This window comes from Lissotriton helveticus, chromosome 10 (assembly GCF_964261635.1).
Source record: "Lissotriton helveticus chromosome 10, aLisHel1.1, whole genome shotgun sequence".
Classification (NCBI taxonomy): domain Eukaryota; kingdom Metazoa; phylum Chordata; class Amphibia; order Caudata; family Salamandridae; genus Lissotriton; species Lissotriton helveticus.
In genome coordinates this window covers 993,381,093-993,408,544 of record NC_136071.1, presented here as the reverse complement: position 1 = coordinate 993,408,544, position 27,452 = coordinate 993,381,093, and the positions used below count along the sequence as shown (strand labels likewise).

The 27,452-nt window shown below is 41.3% G+C and overlaps 1 protein-coding gene across 9 annotated transcripts in view; it reads left to right on the top strand.

The window, feature by feature from the left end:
* The window catches only part of LOC144784710 (ATP-dependent translocase ABCB1-like), a 1,064,270-nt gene that overhangs the window by 164,261 nt on the left and 872,557 nt on the right, over nt 1-27,452 (top strand). The gene's annotated exons all lie outside the window — the stretch shown is intronic.

Sequence of the window (27,452 nt, the reverse complement as noted above, 5' to 3'; positions counted from 1 at the left end):
ACACACTTCACCATATGATATGTACAGCCTATGTGGGTGATAGATTAAATAAGTTAGTGGTAGGCACACATCTACTGTTATAGATACATACAGCACTACAGTCCAGGATTCGCCTGGTATCACAGAGGTATTTAGTTAATAAGGCAAGGAGTACAGGTATCTACTTCAAGAGCAGACAATATGCAGGGGCGTGGATGACATTGAGACACAAGAATGTGAGACCCGAAGAAGGCTAATTGCGGATCCCATCAAGTTAAAACAGCAGCAGAGCACACACCTCTAAGCTCAGTGAGAGCAGGAGTACCTGAACACATTAAGCAATGGAACTGTAGGAAGGAAGGAGACAAGGTTGGAACAGGGAAAAACAAAAAAGGTGCAGGTAAAAGTAAATCGCAGATCACAAACTATAGACGAGGAACCACAACAAATGAGCAGTTGCGGCAAAGGCTTTATACCAGAGAGCCACAGGCAACACGTCTTTCACCCCACGTGGTAAATAGGCTAGGGCTGTTTCAAATCTCACTTATACATACATGAGTATGGGGGAGTGTTTTCAAACTTAACTGCTGGTGAGCCTGTGAGCCGTGGCCGTCCGAGGCTGGGCTGGGCCTCCCCCCTTGGCTGTCGTTGTAGAGGCGACCTATGGACCAAAGTGAGACTTTTCTCTTCATGCTCACATTGTACCTTTGACTGTTTAAAACGTTAAGGGTTATTTTTATTTATATCTTACATTGCTGGTCTAATTTTACCAGCATTTTGGAGTTCATGAAAGCTTTGTTTTTATTTTTCACATAAATTTAATCTATATATTTCGTAGGTTATCTTCGTGCATCAAGCTATATAATGTCTAAACAGAAGGCTACCAAACCCCCCCCAGTGTTGGCCACAATGGACAATTATTTGGTGAAAGTGGTCAGTAAAATTAATAAGGAACGAAGGATGTCACTAGGGAAGGAGAATTCCCCAACCAAATGCCTTACTCTGCCTGATTCTCACACTGTCCCACAAACAGATGACTACCCTGATCTCGTTAACCTTGATATCTTGTCGGAAACCCAAGTCCAATCTGTAGACATTCAGGATATTTCTGCTGCATCCATTGTATTTCCTGTTCGGTGCTCACCGGCACCTAGAGCATTGAGAGCATGCCGAAAAGTACCTATTAATCGGGGGGGGATCGTACCCGTAACAAAAGAAGAGGTGAAACCCTACCCAAAAGCGCTGCAGGGGATGAGGAGTTGACAGCTAAGAACGTTACAACTCTTATGAACAACGAACAATTTGAGCTTTTAATAAGCATTATAGATGCCAAGGTTGACAAGATCATCAAACCCCTGGTGGATAAATTGGATCAGATTTCAACCGAAGTAACCAGATTAGGTGGTCTTCTTGATTCGCATATTGCTCTGGTTGAAAAGTATAGGCCCGTCAATGAGGGTCTAGTTTCTACCAAAGTAGCTCCAAAACAGTTAACTGGGGGAGGATTAGTAAAAGATGTTGTTACATCTGCCCCCTTACCCTCTGACTCATCGTCCACCATCTGTCAGAACAAGTCAGCTGCTATTGCTGTGGTTCCATCGAACCCAGCCAGAGTTATCAAAACTAGAAGAAAACGCCCTATTAATCTGCCCCCAGATTGTGCACCATATGTGGTCATTCTGACTAATGTTCCACCTTTTGAGAATGACTCTATCAGGCCCCAGCAGGAATCTCATGATTCATTAAAAAACAAAACGGTTTCATGGCTGCACAATAACTGTGGTTTCCCAACTACCTATTCTGATCAAATTCTGACCACCAGAAGGGCTGATTGGATAGGTACTTCTAGTAAAACATGCAGGGGTGACTGTGTCATTGTCAACTTTAAACACCCCCAGCACGTGGCCACAGTTTTGTTAAGGGCAGCCTCCTTAATTCCCGGTGAAGATAGAATCTGTGTACGCCCTCTTGGCTATTTTTATAGTCACTTAGCTAAAATTCCTCCGTATAACAATGGAAACAGAAATCCCCGCCTATCCATTACCCGGCGTTTGGGGTCCCCACTCAAAATAGATTCCAAGCTTTAAGCTCTCTGGACTCAAATGACTGACTCGCCCAGGAAGGGGATCCTGCTCCAGGCCAGCCAGCAACTGCTCAGGTGCTTAATCCTTGAGAAAAGTCTTCCAACCCCGATCTGACCAGGGTGGAGGGCCAACCCCTATTAAGTGGCACTAGTCTTAGAGCAGCTGGGAATTTTATAAATGGGGAAGAGGTAGTTGGCTCTATTCCCCCAAATATCCCCAGTGTCAAAGCATTCAAAGGTATTTCCATAGTCAGTTGGAATATCGCTGGATTAAAATCTAAAGAGGACGCCTTGGGTTGGAAGGATTTTATTAACACCTATGACATACTCTGTTTCCAGGAAACCTGATGTAGGGAGGAGTTACATTTTGCGGGGTTTGTATTGTTTAATTTACAGGCAGTTAGATTCGCTTCGGGGAGAGCTAAAGGGGGCCTTATGATTTTGATTTTGATTAATAGACAGATTAAGATTATAAAATATTTGACTGTGGGGTCACATGTACAGATTCTGTGGCTTCGCAATGACCAAGGTCGAACCGTCCTCCTAATCAACTATTATATTAATAATTTGACGATAGTTGGACATCTGTTGTAAAAAACCTAGCTAGCACTATTGATGACTTAATTGATCAATCTAACGTTTTTTATTACTTTATTTGGTTGGGTGATTTTAATATTTCTTTCTGTGAATTGTCATCACAGAAAGTCTGTGGGGTTGTGAATAAGGCTGGATGTGAAGATCTCCATTTCAGGCATAATAGTTATGGAGAAATGCTGTATAAATTTATTAGCAACTATGACCTGGAAATCCTGGATTTTGCTAAAGATGTAAACGGGCTGACCATCCCTACTTTTAAAAACTGGAGGACCAGCTCGGTAATTGATCACGTAATTGTGTCTTCGAGTATTAGTTCTCATTGTGTAGCCCCTAGGATTGAAGTTACATCTTTGAGCGATCACAATTATATTATCCTAGTTTGTTCGCTATGGAGTGAGAGTCCTGTAGCTGTGGGTCATACTATCATTAATGTGGAACCCCCCAGATCGAACGGTGTTAGAGTCAGATGGGTTGGGGATAGAGCAAATGAATTTATAGGCTCTATTGTTTCTGATTGTTTAATAGACATTACCCTCATCCTCGAAAATAATACTGACTGTGAATGTGTTTTAACTGCTTTTAAAATCATAAACCTATCCATTGATGCTAGGTTTACCAGACCAATCAGAGACAAACGCAGTCACGGACAAGGATGGTTCGACCATTCGTGTACTAAGTTATTAACAGAGCTGAAAAACGCACTTGCTAAAAAACGTAGGGACACCATCTTAATAACTAAACAAAGAGCTGAATATAAACTTGCATTGAAAAATAGGAGAAGAGATTTACAGCAGGAAGCATGGGACTCTCTTAACCAAGCTGCAGAGCTACACAATAATACATTATTCTGGGCTACGGTTAATTCTCCCTTCCTCAGTGAGGATAATATCCCTGTGTTAAGCTCTAATGTCCCTAGTGATTGCTGGGTAACGCATTTTTCTAACATTTTTGGTTCTGATTGTGGCCCAGTTACTACCCCATGCAGCTGGCCCGTTCTACCTTTAAACTTTACTGTGGCCGAGGTCGAGTCAGGAATCCGTGCAAGCAAGGGGGAGAAAGCTCAGGGACCCGATGGGGTTCATATTGATGTCTACAAAGCAGTCCCGGAGATCTGGAGCCCCCTCCTTGCCAATGTTTTTAATGCAGCTGTATGCTCAGATGCTCCAAATACCTGGGGAGAATCTATTATCATCCCAATCTTCAAGAAGGGTAATAGGTCTGAAGTAAAAAATTATCGCCCCATTTCCCTCCTGGACTCCTCTGTAAAGGTTATGCGCCGAGTCATGTTAGCCAGGCTCGAGGAGTGGGTTGATGAAAAGGGAATCCTGGCAGACAGCCAGTTTGGATTTAGGAAAGGTAGGGGCACATTAGAACAATGTTTAAATCTTGACCTCATAATTGGCAAATATGTCGAAGCTAAAGGTGGCGCGTTATATTTATGCTTTGCTGATCTAAGCAGCGCCTTCGAAATGGTCGACCATGCAACTTTATGGCCCATTTTGTTGCGGATGGGAGCCCCTGAGGGTATCATTTTCTTCCTTGCCAGGCTGTACCAAAAGCTGCAAACCTGTGGGCGCTTGGAAACTAAGGGAGAATGCACCCCCAAATTTAGTGTTCGACGCGGCATAAGACAAGGTTGTGTTTTAGCCCCGTTATTGTTCATTTTATTTATAAATGAAATTGATGAAATTTTAAAAAGTGTCCAAGCTGATGCACCCAGGTTAAAAGGCGTATCCCTGCCGGTGTTATTATACGCTGATGACGCCGTGCTCCTTTCCAGAACCCATCTGGGTTTACAGCGTTTGATGGATAGATTTTCTTTGTTCATTAATGACAGGAAACTACTCATCAATAAGGAAAAGACGCATACTATGACCTATGGGGTGAAAAATAATAAATCCAATACCTTTTTTATTGATGGTAACAAGGTGCAACCAGTTGATTCATTTTGTTATCTCGGAATCACTTTTTCCCATTACAGAAAATGGACCAACGAATTTAACAACATCAGTAATAAAATGGCAAAAAGTGCCCATGGTATCTTCAAATTTGCAGCAAAAATTGGGGATAGGCGAATCAGGGACATGTTGCAAATTTACCAAGCTAGATGCGCCACTATTGCATTGTATGGGGCGGCTATATGGGGTCACAGCTGCGACCATAAATTGCAGTTGGAGGAAAATTCTTTCCTGAAAAAACTTTTATGTTTGCCCACCTCTGCCGCCACTGTATTGATCCATCGGGAATTAGACATCAATTATTTGAATGATCTTTTATCCTTAAGACCTTTAATGTTATGGCGCTCCATATGGCTCCAGGACGAAAAGACCCTCAATAGATCTATAATTGAGGATTGTCTTTCATTGGACTTGTATAGGAAAATCCCATGGATAAAATATGTCTCTGATTGTTATTTACAAATATTTAATCGTAATGTTTTGATCGACCCTGAGGCTGCCTTGATGATACCAAAAGCAGAGTTGAAAGCAATATTTTTGGATAATTTGGCAAAGAAGAGGGCTTCTGCCAGTCAGTCCATGTTAACTGTCACATTTTCTAGCAGCTATTTCCTCACAGAAGGTTTTCCACCATACTTAGCACTGGTCACCAGGCAATCGCATAAGTTTGTCCTGACCAGACTAAGGTTCGGAATAGTACATGATCTGGTGGCCCTGCCTAACCTTAAGCAACATCCCAAAGGACCTTGTCTGTGTGACGGTATATCAAAACAGAGCACCTTGCACTTTTTACTAATATGCAAACTGTACCTGAACTTTCGAATTATGTACCTAAAACCTTTGTTTGTTAAATATGGGGTACGTACAGTTGATGAGGCAATGAGTCTTATTTTTAACATGAAATCTGCTGACATTTGTTTTTATACTGCTGTGTTTTTAAACAAATCTATTAGTGTGCGTAAAAGCATGATATTTTAGTGCATTTGGTCTGTATCCCATGAAACTCATTTTAAATCAATGATTTATGTATTGTGTACTTTTTTACATGTGCTTTTATGGTCATTTCTTTTGTATCGAATAAAGCATCATGAATTGAATTGAATTGAGTAAAAAATAAAAAAAATTAAAAAGGAAAAGTGTTTCGGAAGCATGTTGTAAATGTTAAAACAACCATTTATACTGCAAACCCTCATCCTCTGCAAAATGGAAGTTTACCTAAATGGTTTGTAAATTGTGCACTCACTATAGATAATGCAAGGTGGGAGCTTCTACATAATTACTCAACAAATGCTAACAAATGTATATGATATCAATAAAATGGATTCTAAATGTAAGCATCCCTAAAAGCAAGGATATCCTTCATAAACGTATCCTGCGCGGTGGGAGTCATGCCCACAAGGGTGTGTTTATAGAATCACACTGATACACCTTTTTTAGATTACTTGGATCCGCAGCCCTCACTTATCTCCCTTAACTGCTTCTTAAATTCTATTGAAAAAGTCGCCTTCCCTCGGGGCCTCACTCTGGTTGTATCTCTTGTTTGTCGACCATGAACCCTGACCTGCTCCTCTGTGACACTGCCACACTGAGCAGCCCTTCAATATCTCCAAACGGGTTCATTGCTTTTCCCCAGGAATTGTGTTTTTTTAGAGTCCCCTATTATCTCTGATCCTCAAACATGTAAATTGAGAAAATACTATTTAATCAATGTGCATTTTATAAGTAGTGAGCAGCAAAAAGGGTAAGTTAATGCCTTTTGCTGTTACCACATTTGTGGCCCTCTCTGCAGCTGCAGCAATGCATTCCTCACAAAAACAGTACATTTTACAACTCCAAGCCAATGTTGCATTTAAAAGATAAAAACATTAAACAAATCACAAATTAGTTTAGATGAAACATGTAACATAAAATGATTAAAATGACACTAGAGACTCGAAATGTAATATAGGGACGCTAGATCGGAAAATTTTAACAGGGTCCACCAAAACCAAAGATTCAGGGCCTCATTTATGAAAAGTGTCACATCTCTGCTAGAAAACCGTGATGAAAGACTCTTCAGTGCACCCTCCTTGCAACAACCTGGATGTATTTACTGTAAGACGCTCCATGTCACAAGGAGTTAGTTACGCCAGTTTTCCTGACATATCTCACGGTGCAAAAGTGGCGCATTGTTGCTGTGTGTCTGAAAACAGACGCAATCCAAGCAATGTGTCCTGTCACGTGGGTCAAGCCCAAGTGAAAGGGCATGTGTCAGTCTTATGCCTGCTGTGATGCAGGCGTAAGGATTTGATGCAGTGGTGTCCTAGATGTGTCACTGTGAAATCTCGTACATTTCACTGCAACACTTCTACAAACCATTTCTGCAGGGGAAAACCCATCCTGCATAAATTATACCTGATGCAGGTATAATGTAGCTCAGGGGTTTGCAAAGTGATGCATCACTTTGTAAATATGTTTGAGTGTGGAGCCTATTTTACGCCACCGGTGCATCACAAAAAGTGATGCACCAGTGGCGCAAGGGGCTCTTAAATAAGCCCCTCAATGTCTCCCTACGAACGTATTTGTCTGGTCTAAGATACCCTTTGTGGATGAGTTGCAGTGAACAAGGTCAGGTGAGGCATAGCACTTTGTCCCTTCAAAAGTTTACCTTCCTCATATTTATGAAAGATAAAATCCACCGGCAGGTCAGGGTGGCGTTCTCTGTTTGGAGATGGACTTCAAAAGGTTGGATGTGTTCATTTCGCTATCTCAATGAAACTCCGATTTGTACTTCAAAAAGGAAAGAACAGGAGGGTGGAGTCTGGCCATCGACTGAAATGGCCGCCTCCTCGTAAAGCTCCGAGACTCCAGGGAAGAGGTATTTTCCAGACAGCTGTTATGAAGCGTCCATGGTGCCAGAATGAAAGCAACATGTATGAGACAACAGTGACATAACTTTGAGAATACCAGAAGTCTGTGAAAAAAGTATTGGTTCTGTCAGGAAGCACAGCCTGATTCTGAAGAAATCTCACAAGTCTGTGAAAAAATGACTCATTCTGTCAGGAAACACTGCTTGATTCTGAAGAGTTCAGTTGAATTCCCTTTCTTGAAGTGGAAAGGCTGTGTGTTTTGGAATTACTGTTATACTTCTCACAGGGCATAGGAGAAGCATGTGAGAACTTTCAACCCTGAGGCATTTCTCTTCATTTGACAGCGTAGTCTTTGCTGCAGAATTAAGTAGATAAGGGAATTCCTGTCAGCAAAGGGTGCACAGCAAACTTAGATAAACAAGGGAAAGCTGTGTGACACTTCTGATAGACTGTTTTTCAGTAATCCCTGTTTGAAAACATGCCGCCATAATTTTGAAAAATCCCTGAAGTCTGTCCATATCCAGATTTTATTTGCGTTTATAGAGTTACTACCTAATTGCTTTGTGAGACGACTGAATATCATATTTGGTTACTGGCTTTACTTATTTCTTGTCTTCTCTAACATTGAAGTATAACAGTATGACCAGTGGCAAACCTAAGTGAAAGCCTTTGTTTACACTAATAGTAGGGAGCACTCTACCTTTGGGCACTTCTAATACAGCCCCACAACATTCTGCTTATTTTAAATGAGATCCCTGCAGTGATTTGGACCTATAGATGTAGAAATTTCAGATCTCACGACAGAAATGAAGTCAATAACGATTGATCCAAACTTTTTCCACACAAAAGTGGAAACTCTAGATAAATGAACCACCGTTTTTGAAGAAAGATTAGATAATGCAGAGTACTGGGGTCCGGATATCTGGCATTTCAAACAAAAAGTAATAATTTAGAAAACAGGGCTAAAGAAATAACATTTGTTTTTTGGGAATTCTAGAAAAAATGGAAATGAATCATAATGTGAATAACTTGCTACTAACTTTAATACCATGGCTACTGAACATATCTTTTGAGCATCCCCTTGAGTTGCAGAGAGCTCACAGAATTTGGTCAGGAACTTCAACTTCAGCCCCAACCCTTGAATCTCGACCTAGACCAATAATTGCGTCTCTCCTACATTATGAGCAGGTCCGTCAGAGACTAACAACTGCTCATAAAAATGGTCCATATGACTTGTAAGGCCATAAAGTGTTTATTGCTGCAGACGTCTCTACTGAAACCAATGACAAACAAAAATAGTTCCTACAATTTAGACCAAGACTCCGGATGGGAATGGGATGTAAAATATGGTCTTTTAGAACCTTCTACAAGGTGGATCACAATGGATGGGAAATCAAGGGATAACAAAGAGCCTGAGGATCGGGTATGCTTCCTGGGCAGCTTAGAGGACCAGCACATAGACTTAACACCACCACTCCTGACCGAAACAACTATGAGCAGTCAACTTCAATTACAGAATGATCCTCAAAGCCACTTTACTGGTAGATTACACGTCCATACCTTTACAAAACAGTCTGACAGAGAAAAAGTGGTCCACTGTGTAGAAGTACTCACACAGGATAATAATAGAGACAAGTTGAGATCACCTCTAAAGTTATCCATGTCTTTTGATAATGTAACTGATGATAAACCTTCCACTGCTGCTTCTTCCAGCTAAATGAGTATATATATAAATGCTATGCATGAATATGATTTTGTCACTGTTTTACTGCAGTTATTACTTCTGATGGATATGATTCATTTCCCTTCATCATGCATTGTTGTTTAATGCACCATGTATATCTCATACTGTGTTTGTATATGCAAACTTCATCCTGGATGGACTTTATAACTCCGTGGCGTGGTTTTTCTCATTATCTGTTTACCATGAGAGATTTTCTTTGCTTGCCTGCAGATTCTGGGTCTCGCATTGATGTTTCGACCAACCGACGGAAGATACACATTCTTTGATCTATAGTGTTCTTTTCCCTTCTAGCAGTTAGAACAGTATATTTACACCAATTAGAGTTTAGTATTAACAATATTTTGGGATTATATTTTCACATGTTGATTTCAGTTTTAATATACTCCACTACCATATTTCCACATCATTTATCAACCTTATTTTTCCTTTTTACCTTTTTGATTCATACTCGCACAATACAATCCTTCTCTAACAATTCCAGTTAGCATCATGACAGCTAGTCGTATGCACATTGTTTCTATCAATGCCAATGAATTTACTAACTACATTAAAAGGAAGAAAACTCTTTCCTATTTAGCCTCCAAACATATAGATATTTCTGTCATTCATGAGACCCACCTATCCAGAATAGAATAAGAAAAATGAAAACAAAATTGTGTGGGCAGATTCTTTAAAGCTGCCCCCTTCTCACATGCCAATAGATCCTATATCCCATACTACTAATAGAAAATGTGGTGTAGCCATTCTGATATGGAAAACACACATTGTCAAATACTACAGTCATGTTCAGATGAAGATGGTCAATTTGTTTTAGCCAAGTTAAAATTGGTGATAACAAATTAGGAGTGGGTTCTATTTCTGCCCCCATTGGGAACAAAGCTCATCTTTTCCTTCATCTAAACAGAATTCTAAAGGAAATCGAAATTTCTAAAATAGCTCCGGGGTGATTGGAATCTTGCCCCTAATGTGATCTTAGACAGAGTGGGCCCCATAGACATGACACACAGCAGAGATAAAGCGCTACTGGGAGACATTCGTGAAGATCATGGGTTGACTGACATCTGGCGTTTACTACATCCATCAGAGAAGGGGTTTACATTCCACCATGCAGTACAAAATTCCTATTCTAGAATATACTATTTCCTTATTTCACATTTTACTATACCACCTGTGCTTGAATGTGACATTTTTTAAATTGCACTTTCAGATCATGCTCCTACCAGTCTCCAGCTTGATTGGGGTCTGAAACGCCCCTGTAGGAAACCCTGGCATTTAAACACGTCTGTATAAAAACTACTGACAGAAAAATCACAATTACAATCACATTTGTCTACTTATATGAAAGGCAACAAAGGTTCAGTTTCTTCTCCACAAATTTTATGGGCAGCTGCAAAAGCCACCATAAGGGGGCAAATTATGAGAGATTCTGCCATAGCCAATAAACATAGAATAGAACTACAGATCATTTCTGAACATATCCGAAATCGTATACATGGTCATTTTATCAATCCAACGGAAGCTTCCAGATGTGTATTTGGAAAAGGCAAAAATGGACCTTAATACACTATGTACTTCGAAAACAGAATATATGTTATATAGACTTAGGGATCGAAATTACGAACAAGGAGAACATTTGTTTTTTTATTAACTGCACGATTAAAACAGAGAGAAGCTTTGACAGCTATTCCAGTTCTGGAAATAGCTAACACATTTGCAGATTATTATGAGAAGTTATATAGCTCAGAGGTTGATGATGACACCTCAATGATCAGGAATTCTTTGATAAAATAACACTTCCCCCCTCAATGAACAGGATCGCTCATACTGGCGGGGGAAATAACAAAGGATACAATTGCACAAGTAATGTCCAATTTTCCTTAAAATAAAGCACAGGAAGAAGATGGATTTCCTGGGGAATGTTACCGCTTTATGATGTCTATAAAGAAGCAGAGCAAACTGGTAGTTTCTCCTCACTCTCAAATAAAGCTATCATAGCGGTCCTTCTCAAACCTGAGAAAGATCCATTATACTGCAGTGGCTATCGTCCAATATCCCTTCTGAATACAGATTCAGAGATATTAGCCACCATTCCCGCCAAAAGACATAAACAAGTTCTCTCTGAGCTCATACATAACTATCAAGTGGGTTTCATGCCAGGCAGAAACTCTCATACCCATCTACGTACTTTGGCTCACCTACTCTGGCTTTCTGAAAATGCTGGTGAAGACAGAGTAGCCTTATCCTTAGATGCAGAGAATCCCTTTGACTGTATTGAATGGAGTTATATGTTCCGTACATTTAATAGGTTGTGATTAAGTAATGAATATATCTCTAAGTTCAAATAGTTATATGAGAAACCGTCTGCACAAGTAAATTGTGGAGGTTTCCTTTGAAATTTTTTTGTTGTGCAGAAAGGAACCCGCCAGGGTTGGCCTTTATCGCCCCTTTCATTCCTTTTTGCACTTCAACCGCTGGCTGCAGCAATATGACACTGTTCACAAATAGCAGACTTTCCTACCCCAGCAGGCATCTAAAAAATACTTCTTTGTGCAGATGACATTATGCTTACACTTACTGATCTACATATTTCACTCCCAACATTCATGTCTGCCATTTCTTGCTTCTTGACCATTTCTGGAATAAGAGTGAAGCTCTCCCATTGTCCAGGGGTATAATGAAAGTAGCTATTTTAGGCTATAATTTTCAATGGAAATCCGACAGCCTGAAGTATCTAGGTATTCATATCAACACTTGTTTGGAGCACATGAATCAGGATAACTTAGATCCATTTATCGCCAAAACAAAGTCGTAGTATGAAAAATGGTCCCATCTTAACCTGTCCATTTGGCGTAGAGTAAAGGCAGTGAAAATGATTATAGTGCCTCATTTTACATATGTTTTCAGTATGTTGCCTCTGACAGTTAAAATATCACTATTGCAAGGTATCGACAAAGTTATTAAAACCTTTATTTAGGGACCTCTGAGACCAAAACCTAAAATCTCCCAATTAATTGCTCACAGGCGATATGGGGGCCTTAGTTTACTGTGCATTGGGCATTACTATAAAGCCCTCCATTTATCTCAAATGGGTTATCTTTTGCCCAGACATAATGACCCCCTCCATGGGTTCTCATTCAAAGACAATCTGTGCTGGCAACATCAGGTTTACAATGTACCGATGGCGTCCGAGATGCCGGCATCTCGGACGCCATCCGTACATTCGCCTCGGACACCATCGCCATCCTTACAGGCTGGATTGTGGCCTTGGGTTAGTGCCCACCTTTTACCTTGGACATATTGCCCTGATAACCTTGAAGAAGTACTGGGTTCAAGGTTCGTGATTTCTTTCTTAGTCAGACTACTTCTGGACACCAGAGAATATCTCTTTTATGAAAACCTTATCCTTCAAAGGCAAATTTTTACATAATTGCCCAGGGGACTTCTATTATAATCTTGCTGGACTCCCTCTTCATGTGGCTTGGATTGTGACCTCTCTCTACCGAAATTATTTAACTCAGAAATTCCATCTCCAGATATTTGAGGGAACGTCCTTGGACCAATCAAGATTATTGGATTTGGGACCACATTGGAAGTGTTGTTTCAAACCTAATTACTGATAATTTTTACTTTGGATTGGCATTTCTTTGGTGCACAAGATAGCAACTGTACTCACAGCATATGAGAACTTAACAGATGTCTCTCCTTCAACACAGGTCTTACCCTGAGAAGACCTGATGAAGTTCTCAAAGAGAACGAAACGCGTCGGCTGAACTGTATGTTATTTATGAAATATATTCAATAAAGAACTTTTTTGGAATACTACAGAGCAAATCCCTGGATATTCTTTCATTCCTACACACACCATTCAAGTTTTGATCGAAGTTCTGGGACACAGTGAAACCACAGGACAGTTGGTGTATGGGTTTGTCACGCGGGACTATCATATGCAATGAAACAGTTTTAGAGGTGAAGGAGAAACAGTCCACCGTTCTTTGTGCTCTTTCTGTCAGGTTTACACATGTTTTATACTCATAAACACCATCTTTACAAACTCCCAACTCTATTATTCAGTCTGTTCCAAGATTTGGATAACTGCCCACAAACTACTTAAGAGTAACCCAAGACTACATAAAAAGGCACCCATATGGCATAACGCTGATATTAGAATACGTAAACAGACTATTTCCTCAGATATATGGGAGAGAGCAGGAATTCTAATGTTGGATCACTTACTCACTTTAGAAGGCGAGCTTAAAACCTTTGAAACCATTCTGATAGAATTTCTAAACCCTAGCTCACAAGAGGGAAAATAGCTACAACTAAAACAAGCTCTATTTCATACACTAGAGCCATATTTGTGGATACTTGAGGATTCCCCAGTGTTACAGTTCCTAAAAATTGGTGGAATTTCAAAGGTGCAGTCTCTGGAATGGGCAGATATTATTATGAACATAGATAAAGGAATCAGAGAGGCCAGTGTGAAATGTACTCTCTTCAAAAAATTTCATAACTGGTGCTGGTCATCACAAACACTCAAGACAGTAAGTTTACTACACCAATCTACCTGTTGGTGGTGGCCACAGGAGGACTGCGATATATTACACATTTTATTCCAATGTCCAATTTTGAATGAACACTTGTCTTCCATAACTTCTCTCTACACAGAGCTATACATGTGTCCATTCCCTTAACAGAATAAATAGTTCTATTACATGATGTACTGATCTTGCAAATCTCACTAACTACACAAGACTATTCATAGCTATTGCACTCACTGTAGCAAATATTTGTATATTAAGACATTGGAGAACACCACAATGTCCTACACATGACGAATGGCTTATTAAAATGTATAAATTGGCATCATATGAAAATCTTGAACAATTTTAGAATTTGTATCCAATTTTGGAAAACTTTTTTAGCTAATACATATTCTATTTCTGGTAATATTTAAGATGGCCTTCCTTGTTAGTATTTTTAATTCATTATCTTTTTTATTTATATTCATGCTGTTGCTGTTATCATTGTTGGGTTCGTAGGAATACCTCCACGTGAAATGTTATATCTGTGAATTATTATAATATTATCTCCACTATCTTCTAACTATCTATAATATATAGTTTAATACACATTGTATACTGTCTACAGCATCTCCTTCCTTGTCCACCTTTCCTATTTTTTCCTTTCCAGGTTTTATAAGTATCTCAGATATTGTAACTTTTGATATCTGCATTATGAATTTTGTGTTTAGAAATCTGAGAAGTTATCATTTCATAGTGGTTTATTGTGTGGACATAATATGATTTATTGTTTAATTCTCTTTGTATGTATTGTTTATATACTGACATGTACTTCTCAATAAGACAATACATTAAAAAAGCAAAGAACTGCCCAGTTTTGGATAATTTAGCTGCCAAAATTACATCCCAGGCACGACCATCCACAGATTACCTTTTGATTTACACCCTTCTGTAGAGGTTGAACTCCATCAGCACAGCAAAGCTGAACATGGATACAAAAGGGCAGACACCTTGTTCATGAGGTGCTCCTAGAGTCATAGTTCCTATTGCAAAAAAGCTCCAAGTGAAAAGAGATAGGAAGTCTTACTCACCAACCAAACGTTTATTAATTGCCTCTGGCAAGTGTATACACATGACCTGGATGATTGCATGTTATCACATATACTTTTGGTATTTTCACTCAAACAATTGTCTAATAGTTTCTGTAAAGTGCCTCAAAGAGATTTATTTTGTTTGTTGCTAGGAGAATTAATACACATACCCATCGAATTTCCATTTTCAGTGAGTGGCTTAAGCCACTATGTCCTGGCCACACAGAGGGAAATTTGTTTCAAAACTAGCAGAACTGTAGCATAACAAAGAGATTTATTTTGTTTGTTGCTAGGAGAATTAATACACATACCCATCGAATTTCCATTTTCAGTGAGTGGCTTAAGCCACTATGTCCTGGCCACACAGAGGGAAATTTGTTTCAAAACTAGCAGAATTGTAGCATAACTCCCAAACGTTCAGGTAATGTTTACTGGGCACCCTTTCATGGGTTTTAGTAAGAAAAGGACTATTCATCTCTTTCATTCACTGCCACAGACGACAACTATTCCATTTAGTCTTGCTAATTTTCCTCACAGCGGATTTCAAACTCTGTGTTTCTTGTATTTTCCACATTTGTCTTGTACATAAAAAAGCTCTACACAGGTTGTGCTACTGCCGAAGAAATTCTGGACCTTCTTAGTGTTGGGGTTTTTCTAAATGTCAGCACTTGGTCTTAAGAATTACTTTTCAGAGTCAGGGAAAAATATGTAAACAGAAGACACACTCCTCCGTTCTTCAGTAGATTCTCCCAAGCAGGTATGCCACCGGGTCTTTTAATGCCACATATCCAAGAAGCACAATGACTTGAAAGAGGAGCAGCAGACTTTTATAGGGTTAATAGAGCAGTGATTGTCAAAATTCTCTACGCTAATTTCTAAACATTTCACCCCTCACTTTTTCTGCACTATGGCTCATGTATGGTTTAAAGCATTCTGCAAGGCCATATTATCCAGATTTGCAAGATGACATTGCAAAGCTGTGTCTGGGATTCTCTCATTCAGTTCCCCGTGATATTTTACTCTGATTCCTTTAGGATCAAAACACATCTAAATCTAGGCACACCTGGTGTTCCTCTCCAGGGGGAGCGAAGATAGATAATGCGTGGGATGATTTTCCAGAACATATTTAGCAAAATATTGCCTGAAAAAAGATTGTCTCCTAAATATATTTTACAAAAACATGGGGGCCTATGTATAAGAAAGTGGTGGAGTGTGGGTTAGTTCCAAAATTGCTAACACCGCACTCCATCACTTTTGAAATGTAGGGATGCACCGTATTTACAATAAAATGGTGCACCCCTGCATTTTTCCCTGCACTGGGGCTAAATTCAGCTGCCTAGTGCCAGTGCAGGCACCCTTGCACCATAATGTAAGGGTCAATGCATTGATGGAATGTTTCTTTATATGCAGGGAGGAACACTTTCCTGCACATAAACAATCATTCATGGCAATGTGCTGTTTCTTTGTGTGCTGCACAATACAGCACACATAGAAGCAGCACAAACGAGGAGAAGTAAAGAATTTCTCTTCATTTTACAATGATAAGACCAGTTTTTTCCTGGTCTTAGCCGCTTCGCTTCGCGCACATTCCGCTGCGTTGCGGCTGAATTTCACGCATGTGCAGATCGGACGGCCGTCCGACGCGCATGCCCACTGTGACGTCCGATGCATGGAAGTGGTTAATTTTGGTGCTGCCTCCTATTTATGCCCCCTTGTAAATAGGGGACAGAGTCAAAATCAATGGGTGTTGTGCCGGAACGCCCACCACAACGCCAATTGCATGCCCCTTTCAAGCTAAGTGTAGCATGATAGGGGGTCCTTATTTACAAGGCAGCATCAAGCCACGTTAAGGGACTTAATGCCGCCTTGTAAATAAGTGGAAGAGCTCATCGCTACAGTAGCTGTGGCGATAGCGGCTTGTATATATGCCCCAGGTCACTTGGGTGTAGTTTTTTTATTATTATATTTTTAACTGGGTGATATATTTTTTTATTATATTTAAGACACAGAGAGGCTTATTTACAAGCCCCTTGCACCGCCAGTGCCTCACTTTTTGTGATGCACCGGCAGCATAACCTGCTGCTCCATATTTACAAGGACATGTAAAGCAACCCTGCGTAGCTTTTCGTGTCCTTGTAAATACGGCCCTTTACACACAGCACTTTACGTAAAAGGGGCGTGCCTTGGGTATTGCCGTGGGTGTTACCATGCTTCTATCGCATTTCCAGAATTACGAAAGTCATAAATCTGGAAATGCATCAGAATGCTACGCCTCACCAGGGGAGGTTCAACAAGGAGAAATGTTTTAATTTCTCCTAGTTTGTTTCCTCAAGTTATGCGTGTTGCATTTTGCAGCAGACATAAAACTAGGAAATCACCTCTCGTTATTGTTTATGTGCAGGAAGGTGTCCCTTCCTGCACATAAAAATCATTAAAATAAATTACTTTTTGTAACTTCTATGTGTGCTAATGCAACACACATGGAAGCTGACAAATGCCTGGACAGAAACAATCATCCCTGTGATGCAGGCATCCTTGCACCATGGTGCAAGGGTGCCTACACTGGCGCATGGCAGCCAATTGTGTACCAGTGCAGGGGAAAGCACAGGGATGCAACATAATATTGTAAATGCGTCACATCCCTGTGCTTTGCAAAAGGACAGCAGTGTGGCAGAGCCAAGGGATTACGGTGCCACGCTGCAGCACTTTCTTGTATATGAGACCCAATATTTCTATCAGGCAATATTTTGGATGAGATGCTCTGGTGCCATACTGTAATAGATTGGTTGATGAAACCCTACATCAACCACAATACTTGTCAGGGTGAAGTCACAATCAAACCCCAAAATAACCTGTGCTCAACCTTCTTGTAGATTGGCACAAAGCAGTCAGGCTTCCCTTAGTGCAAGATGTTTGCAGTATTTATGCAACACATTCATCAGTGATAAAGTGAAAACACTACAGACAAAAAGTTCCACAGCAATTTGAAACAAGCATTGTCAAAGCCAATAGATTTAACCTGATTGGCAACTATTGGCTTTGTTAACGTTTTCTAGACATGTTGCAGAGGAAAGTGTGCTGCTTTACAACATGGCTTAAAGTAAAGAAATAAGGTGCTATGATGTGGCAAGTGCTTTTTCTTTATAATTTAAGCCAAGTTGCACAGAAGCACACGCTACTGTTCAACATATCTAATAAAACATTGACTAAGCCAATAGATCTACCTCACTCCCACAACTCCCCTGGAAGGCGTGGTCACTTGCTTCACTTGTTTATTACAATCCTGAGGTGATTAACAAATTTTCTGCTTTCACCAGTATACACTGAATAAAAGTAAAGTGGGAAAGAAGGCGTAGGAGAAAGAGTAATAATAAACAGAAGGGCGGGGACAGGGGGACATTATCCAAGAAAGGAAAGAAGAGTGACACAAATATTTTTAAGTGGGAGGGACTGAGGAGCAGTGAGAAAGGGTGCTAGCAGAAGAGGTGAGTAGAATGGAAATGAGACAATAAAAAGGTAGAAACAGTGAAGCAATCCATTGAAGACCCCAGCTGACCACAGGTTCAGTGTCTTGCCATGCAGCATAGAGGTTTAAAGTACCTACTGGAGAGACTTATGCGTGCCCTACTGGTAGCAGAATAGAATTTTGGTAAAACTGTTTTGTGCATGCATGTATGATGCAGGTCACTGGATAGCTATCTGGTAAAATTCCTCATGGGTACCTCGCATGCCGCAGAGATAACTGTGTAATTTGCATACCAGAAACGCAATGTATTAATGTGGGTTTGCTTATAAACAGAAAGTCAAAGGGGCATATGTACAAGCCCCTATCGTCATGGGAACGTCACGTTTTGTGACATCCCCTTGGTGATAGGGGCCTTGCCTTATGTACAAGGCAGCGTTAAGCCACTTAACATGGCTTCACGCTGCCTTCTACATAAGGCAGCCTTTCACCCTATGTTTAGCGCAAAAGGGGCGTGCAGTGGGTGTTGTGGTGCACGTTCCACTGCAACACCCATTATATTTGACGCTACCCCCTATGTACAAGGGTGGCGTACATAGGAGGGAGCGCCAAAATTAAGACCAGGGAAACCCTGGTCTTAAGTTGGCAAAAATGAGGAGAAATGCATTATATCTCCTCGTTTTTGCTTTTTCCATGTGTGCTACCTTGTGCAGCACACATGGAAAAAGCAAAATGCCATGGTTTATATATGTACAGGAAGGTGTCCCTTCCTCTACTCAAACAAACCTTTAAAAAAAATCAATGTTGTAACTTTCATGTGGGCTGCATGAAGCAGCACACATGAAAGTTACAAAATGGCATTTTAGGATTGTTTATGTGCAGGAAGGGACACCTTCCTACACATAACCAATTCTCCCCTTATACAGACACCCTTGCTCTCTGGTACAAGGGTGCCTGCGTTGCCGCTAAGTTGTTAAACTTAGCACCATCGCAGGGGGAAACACAAGGCAGCACCACATTCTTGTAAATATGGTGCAGCCTTGCGTTTCAAAAGTGGTGGAGCGTGTTGTTAAGCCCAGGAGTCTAACAACATGCTCCGCCACTTCTATTGTACGTACCCCCTAAAGTGTCTAATCCCGGTTAGCGTTAGCCAGGTTAGTGTGTTAATATAGATTACACAGAGATACTTGTGCAACCTGATTGTCACATACTGGCTTCTTGGTACGAAAGGAACGTTGTTCAATACTCATACTCCTACTCCTATTACGGTGAACATTCTGGACACAATAGCATTTCAACATCCTGGGGCCGCTTACATAAATACCTTGGAGGACATATTAATTTAAAATATACTGCATGTGTTGCATGGTGGGGATTAAGCAATGATTGCAATTAAAATAGCAGACGAGAATAAAAATGGTGAAAGCTCCAAAAATAAAGACAGACATGGCTAATAAAAGACAGACGTGTTTTAAATAAGGAAATCTCCTTTGCTGGCTTGCAGCTGCAGAATTTGTAAATCACACAGTAAAAAAGCAGTAAATTAAGCAGACTGATAAATACCTATAATCCAAAGTTGTGTATTAGAACTAGACAATTCCATAGAGAGAGATGTGGAAGTTGCAATTTGTATTATCCCCTGGGTCCTCTTCACAATTCAAAGAAAATGTGAGTGAAAGTAGCAGTGAAGAGCAGGAGAGTGATCTTTTTTACAATCCTGAGAAGTGGAATCTGATTATTTAATATAAATTGAACAAGATGCCACTTACTGTTGGTTCAGACGCGTTTATGAATGAATGAATACTCATTTATATAGCGCGTGGTTACCCGGAGGCATCCCAGCGCTGAAGTGTACCAATTCATCACCCGAGAGATTACAGAAATAGGAAGGTTTTTAGCATCTTTCTAAACCTAAGGTGGTTCTCTTCCATCCGAATAGGGTCCGGCAGGTTGTTCCAGAGTTTAGCTGATTGGACAGAAAAACGTCTGCCACCCATGCGGATTCTCCTTATTCGCGGGACTGCCAGGAAGTTCTTACTACTGGATCTAAGGGTCCTATTGGCTTGGTAAGGGCAAAACAGAGATTGAGGTAGACCAGGCCCTGTCTTGGTCAAGGCTTTATGGACAATAGTCATAGCCTTAAAGTCGACCCTTTGTTGTATTGGCAGCCAATGGAGTTGCCTGAGTGCTGGTTTGGCAGAAGTTCTACGTGGTATCTTTAAAAGCATCTGAGCTGCGCAATTCTGTACCGTCTGTAGAACCCTGAGTGTCCCTAATGGTGCTCCTAAATATATTGCGTTAGCATAGTCCAGGCGTGTTAAAATCAGGCCCTGGACTAATATCTGCCTTGCTTCGAACGGAAGCAATTCAATGATTTTTCTAAGGGACCTCATTAGGGCGTAGCAGGTCGCTGCAACCTTCTGAGCTTGCACCAAAAAGTTAAGTGCTGGGTCTAGCCAAACCCCTAGACTTTTGATTTTCTTTTTGGGGGAAGGGGGGTGACCCAAAGTGGTCGGCCACCATCCGTCAACCGCGGAGGGAGCGTCATGTCCCAACATCATGATCTCCGTCTTTGTTCCATTAAGTTTCAAGAAGGATGCATCCATCCACTCACGAACCTTGCTAAGTTTATTAAGTGATGGAATGTCTAATATGTACAAAGTTCATCCCAGAGCTGCTTTCCCATGCTGGCAGTGTCTTAAATACAAACAGTGAATGACTGTGACCTCTCCTGGTTTGCTCGTGCTCTAAACACTGTGATCACCTCTAAATGACCAGCACATGATGTCGATATGGGCTTTTCAGCACTGTAACGTGCTCTGAAACAAGACAAGTCAGTTTTCCTGCTGCAGTGACAAATGTTGCTGGTGGGGCCTATGCTGAAATATATACCATTGAAAGGTGTTTGTGATTTATGTTTAATAATAATCTGGCACTCAGTGGTTGTTTTTGTGTCCCTGTATGCATGTTTTTGTATGAGACCTGGGTGGGAGAATGGGCTCAACTAACAATGGTGGGAGGGACGAGGAGGAGTATAGAGGCCTGCAAACATATACACTCTTATAGAGTGCTCGATTAACATAAAAAATGCATCTATAAATTGTTTTAAAGGATGTCTAGGAGCTCAATGGTTGGGGCTGAAAGAGATGTCTGGGGGAGAAATTTAACAGCTATGGTCAGCTTGGCGAGCGTTCTCTAGCCCTGTCCAGAGTCTCCCACCTTCCGAGCACCTATCAGTGCCTCGCTGATGAATATCTTGGCCATAAAGAACAGACAAGCTGTTTCAAATAACAAAGAAGTTTGGTGATAAAAGCAGAGGAAAAGGAGTACTTGGGCTATGCGCCACTAATAAGAAACACAAACAACAGGAAGCAGCATGCTAAAACCAATAGAAAAGGAGGAAAAGTAAATGGCAAGCACACAAACAAATGAAAAGTAAGGGTGAGATGTAAGCCCCTTTTAATATTTATATTAAATACAATAGAATACACAAGCACAGCGCAAACACTGTAAAACCTATAAATAGAGTCAAATTTAATAAGCAAATCAAGACCAAAATAACGACAATCTAATCAGTATGAGGAAAATAGAAACCTTCTCAGGGGTCTCACTGATACACCTAGTCCTTTTAACCCAACAAAGAAGAGATTGGCACAGAAGCTGAAATATAAAGAGAACATATTTATTGATCTCAGATGAGGGAGACTACGTCACACAGTGCCCTCAGGCAACTGTAGGAGGCATTCAAAGGAGTACAGAAAAGAGGGACCTTATAGATGCATAGGTTTTCTTAGTCAGCATAAAACCAAGGGGAGGTCCTGGCATGTACCAGCATGCAAAATGACTAATATGGGTATACAAGATTTGCTTGCTCAACAAAGTGGGAGGAGAGACCAAACTGAGCACATCAGTAAGAATAGCCTGACAGTTATCACATACGGGCAGGTGCATTCTACTAGCTAGGCCCCTCTGAGCATGTGCAAGGCTCTGGAAAAGGGAAATGGCACATGGCAAGCACATGGCTAACTAAGATGGATGCCAAGTACAAAATGGCTTTCAGGTCATGTTAACAGTTCCCTGCAATCTTTAACAAGTAGAACCAGAGATATGCAATGTTAAAGATTTCAGTGAATATAGTGCCAAAATTCACAAAGTGCCAAACTGTGAATATCTGGTCATGTTAGACCAGGACAAAGCTGCAAGTTCAGGCCAGAGACAATGGAACGCCTGCTGTCTACTGGGACCAAATTAGGACCACTGATTACATCACCTTATTTCTGATTTCAAAGCAATGCAGAATCCCCTGTTAAGGATGTTTCGCGCAGCAGAGGCAATGTGAAGTCCTAGTATCAGGGAGGTACAGGCATCAGGTGATATGTTGAGCAACAAAGGCAATATAGTGATTCTGCTGTAGATGTGCAGCACCACAGAGATGTGCTGGTTCTGCTGGTTCCACAGATGGGATAGCAGAACACCTTTGGCCCAGTTCCAGAGATCCAGGACAGGGGTGGTACGGCTAGGGAGGGCAGGTTTTCGAGATGGCAAAGTCCAGATGCAGCATTCAAGGTTGTTAGATCCCTGAGGCTTCTGATCAGGAGGCCAGAAAATTATCTCTTGGAGTTACTCTTGTGTCCTGTGTTTGGAGTTTTATGGTCAGTCCTTCTCACACAGGCAAGAGGGGAACAATGCAGTAGGTCAGACAAGCAGGGCAGCAGTCCTTCAGAGCAGCAGTCCAGCAGTCCTCCTTTCAGCAGCACATCAGTCATTCTTCCTGGCAGAATATACAGGTCCAGAAGTGTACTGAGAGTTGGGGTCCAAGGTCCAAATTTCTAGAGTTTTCCACCCCATGACATGTTCTTGCCATGGCCCAAAGTTGTCTGGTGTCAAATCCTTTGTGCGAGTGCTCAGGCAGAACCTTTGTGATGTGCAAGTGTAGTAGGTGACACCAACTCCCCCTCGATAAGTCAGAGTGGCCCATCCTGCCAACACCCATCTTCCCTTTGTCGCACTGTCTGAGAGTAATACACAAAGATCAATTACCATCAACACCTAATCATGTATCCCAGGATTAGGTTGCATGCACTAAATGGATAGGACAAGAAAATGCCAACTTTCTAATAGTGACATTTTCAGAATTGTGAGTATTAAAGAGGGCCTTTATTAACAAGTCTTCATACACCAGACTTTGAGAGGGGGTTGCAGAAATAGGGCTACTTGTAGAATATTATCAGAGCCACTGGAATTATGCGGCTGGGTTGAATAAATTATGTGTCATGAAAAGGCAAATTATGCAGCAAAATGCAGCACATTTTGTAAATGTATTACTTCACTAGCAGCCCGTCCCGACTTTGTCCGGGTATGAAATAGAATGTGTGTAATGTGTGTATTCAGATACGGTCATTCACGTGTTCCCCCGCTTGAGGCCCAGCTGCAGCCCTGGTTGATGTTAGCAGGCGTGTCCCCCCCCACTTGAGGCCCAGCTGCAGCCCTGGTTCATGTTAGAAGGCGCATGTAATTAGTGTAGTGATCCACGGCCTTAGCCCGGCTACAGCCCTGGCTGATGTTAGCAGGCGCGTATAATTTGGTTTAATGTGATAGTTCAGTAACAGCGCGCATGAGAGGCTGCAGTAATTGTCCCCGCAGACACGCTCAGTGGCGTGTGCCCCCGCTTGAGGGCCAACGGCGACCGTCTAACAATTAGAATTGTGTGAGTCTTGAATGATTTTTTCCCGCTGTTCTTATTTTTTTATGACCCACAACGACGTTCTTCGGCCCGAGTGCTTTTTAGATGCACCCAGGCCAAGCCACACACTGTGTTCGGCCCTTTCAGACACATCCAGGCCAAGACACATACTGCATTCGGCACCCCCAGTATGTGTGAGACAACGGGCAGTCCCCCAAGGGAGTCTTGCGAATGGTTACTTACCACGCTTCGAGGTGAATGCCTTTGTGACGCCCCCTGCACACGGCCACAGCAGACGATCTGATTAATGTACGACCCAGATGGCATGAAGTGCGGAACATAGCACACGCCCCCAGCGTTTGTCACGCCCCCAGCGTGCCCCATGATGTGGCGCAATTGCGTAATTGGCGCTTCACATGGCATGAAGGGCGGACACACGCCCACAGCATGGACACACACCCACAGTGTTTGTCACGGCCCCAGTGTGTCACGCCCCCAGCGTGCCCCTTGATGCGGCGCAATTACGACTCACATGGCATGAAGGGCGGAACGTACCACACGCCCCCAGCGTTTGTCATGCCCCCAGCACACGCCCACAGCAGAACGCAGACACGCCCACAAGGGACTACTTTGCTGGCACGGTTCTTTTACCTTTTAAATGTATGTGGTGGCCGTCTGCATAGCCTATGTCCTTCTGCTGCAACTGTCCTTCCCAACGCTGTATTGGGTGTTGTGATTGGTGCTGTGGTTACTGAGATTACCCGCCTCAAAGGTTTGGGCTCTCTCTTTATAATATTATTATGGATTATTTCATAATTATTTCATCATTTTTAAATGTTGTAACACTATCTGAGCATTGGTTCCATTAGTACCAGTTTTACACTCATATATAGTAATAAGCAACAGAAAGCTGACCAGTCAAGTTTTGAAAAGGGCCTTCCACCGCGAAGACGGCTGTAATGCCAGAAACCGGTCCCCGGAAGCTTGTTTCCTTTCCAGTGAAGAATTGGCTTGGTAGTTTGGTCTGCCCTGTTCCCATGATGCACTGGGCCAGGGACAGACTAATTTGCATATAGCCAGGTTCTGAACTGGGATGGTGCAGTGAGCTAAAAAACGGTGATGGATCAAGCCCTGATCTGTTGACTGGGTAGGAGTTTTCTGATTAACTCAGATACTCTGTCCATCACCACCCCCTTTTTGAAATATTCCACCGCGATGGAACACATGTTGCTGCATGTTTTGTAACTTTTGAACCATTTGAGCTAGAAACAAAATGTATTTTTGGGTAAAATCTGCAAATTATGAGGCAGATGGTAGATTATGTGGCAAATGAAGCAATTGTATAATTATGTCAAAATCTTCATGTCCCCACAATCACATAATTCTAGGTGCCCTGAATATTATACACAAACACACATACCCACCCCCACACACACACAAATGCCCAATGATGTTAATACCAACAGCGGTGGCCAAAAGACAGACAAGTTTTTTCCCACTTTTAAATACAATGTTTTTATTAGCAGACTTCAATACCTTGGGAATATCTGGAATAAACATAACGGGATGTGTGAAAAATAGTGTTTCCAAGTAGAAGTTTTTAGTGTATGTACTTCAGCATTGACTGAATGCAGAAGCTAGGTATCTAAAAGGTATTACCAAAGATACACAAAACACTACATCAACATTTCTACGTGTTCCTTTATGTCAATTCGTCAATTTCCACAGACAAAAATATTTAAGAACTTAACTGACAAGAAGGAATTCATTTTACCACCATCGATCTGGTTTCTGATTTTATTCAGAGGAAAACGTAACGACTGCATTAATATAGTGAGATAAACAAGTATTCAGTGTTGTAGAGTTACTAGTGTAGCCATTCACTTAATTTTCTTCATTGTATTTTAAAAATTTAGAGCACAAGTAAACTAGGGCACTTTACTCATAACCAAACAACTGGAACAAGGAAAGATAAGAATGAACTTCGAATTAAAGAACCTGGAAAATATATGGCTCTATGCACCAGAACGTTTCATGCTGGATGTCGAAAAGTTGTTGAAGTCCCATTGTCTATGTTGAAGTAGCTGGCCTTTGGAATGTGATAGAAGAGGATTAGGAATTGTTTTAATTCGTTTGTTTTAGGTTGTCTTCCGACAGTTGTGAGAGTTGTGAGTTTTCTAAAGTTTGATATGATAAGTGATGACAGTGTAACAAATAGTTTTATGTTCAGCAGGCCGTTCTGAGCGACACAGGAATCAAATTCATTAAGTCAACAATAAGTTGATTATTAGTTGGTAATAACTATTTATTAATTTACTTGCATGCTTGTACTTATTACGCAAAAAAGTTGCAACTCTTACTTAAAACAGACGTGTTTATTGGAATTTAAATGGAAATTTATAGGTATTTTATGTTTTTTAAACTCACCGATCCGTCATTTGTATTGAGTTTCATGTATTGCTTTTGTGTAGTATGAATGAGGGAAAGATTATTTTAAAGGATCCGTGTATCCGAGCATATATACCTCCTTCCCAGAGGAAGACCGAAACTGCTCTACTGAACTAGAAGAGAAATCGACTGAGCTGAGTTTTCCACCCCTAAGGGAATTTCACGCCCCCCGCAATAGAATTAAGGAAGTGACTTTTAAAATTAAATCAGGCTCCCCTGCCGATGCAGCTGCACCCAACAGAATAAAGGAGGGCGTGGAACTGATAATACCTGTCATACAGCAACGAATAGACGCATCTTTCAAATGAGGAGATGTCCCATGGGCGTGGAAACACGCAACTGTTATACCTCTAAAAAAAACCTCAGCCAACCCTGAGGTGGACAATCTATGCCTCATCTCTCTGCTCCCCTACATCTCTAAAATTGTTGAAAAGGTAGTGAATATACAATTAGTGACACATACTAATGCACACAACCTTTTACATTCTACACAATCAGGCTTTACAGCAACCTTCTCAACTGAATCTGCTCTCCTCTTTGCAACAGAGACTATATGGAGACGGGTGGATGCCAGTTAGACGGTAGCCTTGGTCCTATTGGACTTGAGTGCCGCCTTTGACACTGTATCCCATAAACTACTTTTGGAGCGTCTACAGGTGTGTGGATTAGATGGGGTGGCACTACAGTGGATGCGGTCCTTCTTGGAAGTTCGTAGTTTCCAAATCTTTCTGCACCCCCATTGATCAAATACTCTGCTACTCCATCAAGGGGTCCCACAGGGATCTATCCTGAGCCCCACCCTTTTTAATTTATATATGGGTCTGATGGCTGAGATTATGGACAATTACAAGATCTCTATGGTATGTTATGTTATGTCATAGTGGTTTTTGTAGCGCGCACTGTTACTCTTGAGTGTCCTGGCGCGGAAGAGATCAAGTAGGGCAGCAGGGAGTTAGTAAATCATGCTGAACAGGTGCGTTTTTAGCTGCTTCTTAAAGATCCAAAACTCCGTAATGTGTTGGAGATCAGCGAGTAGT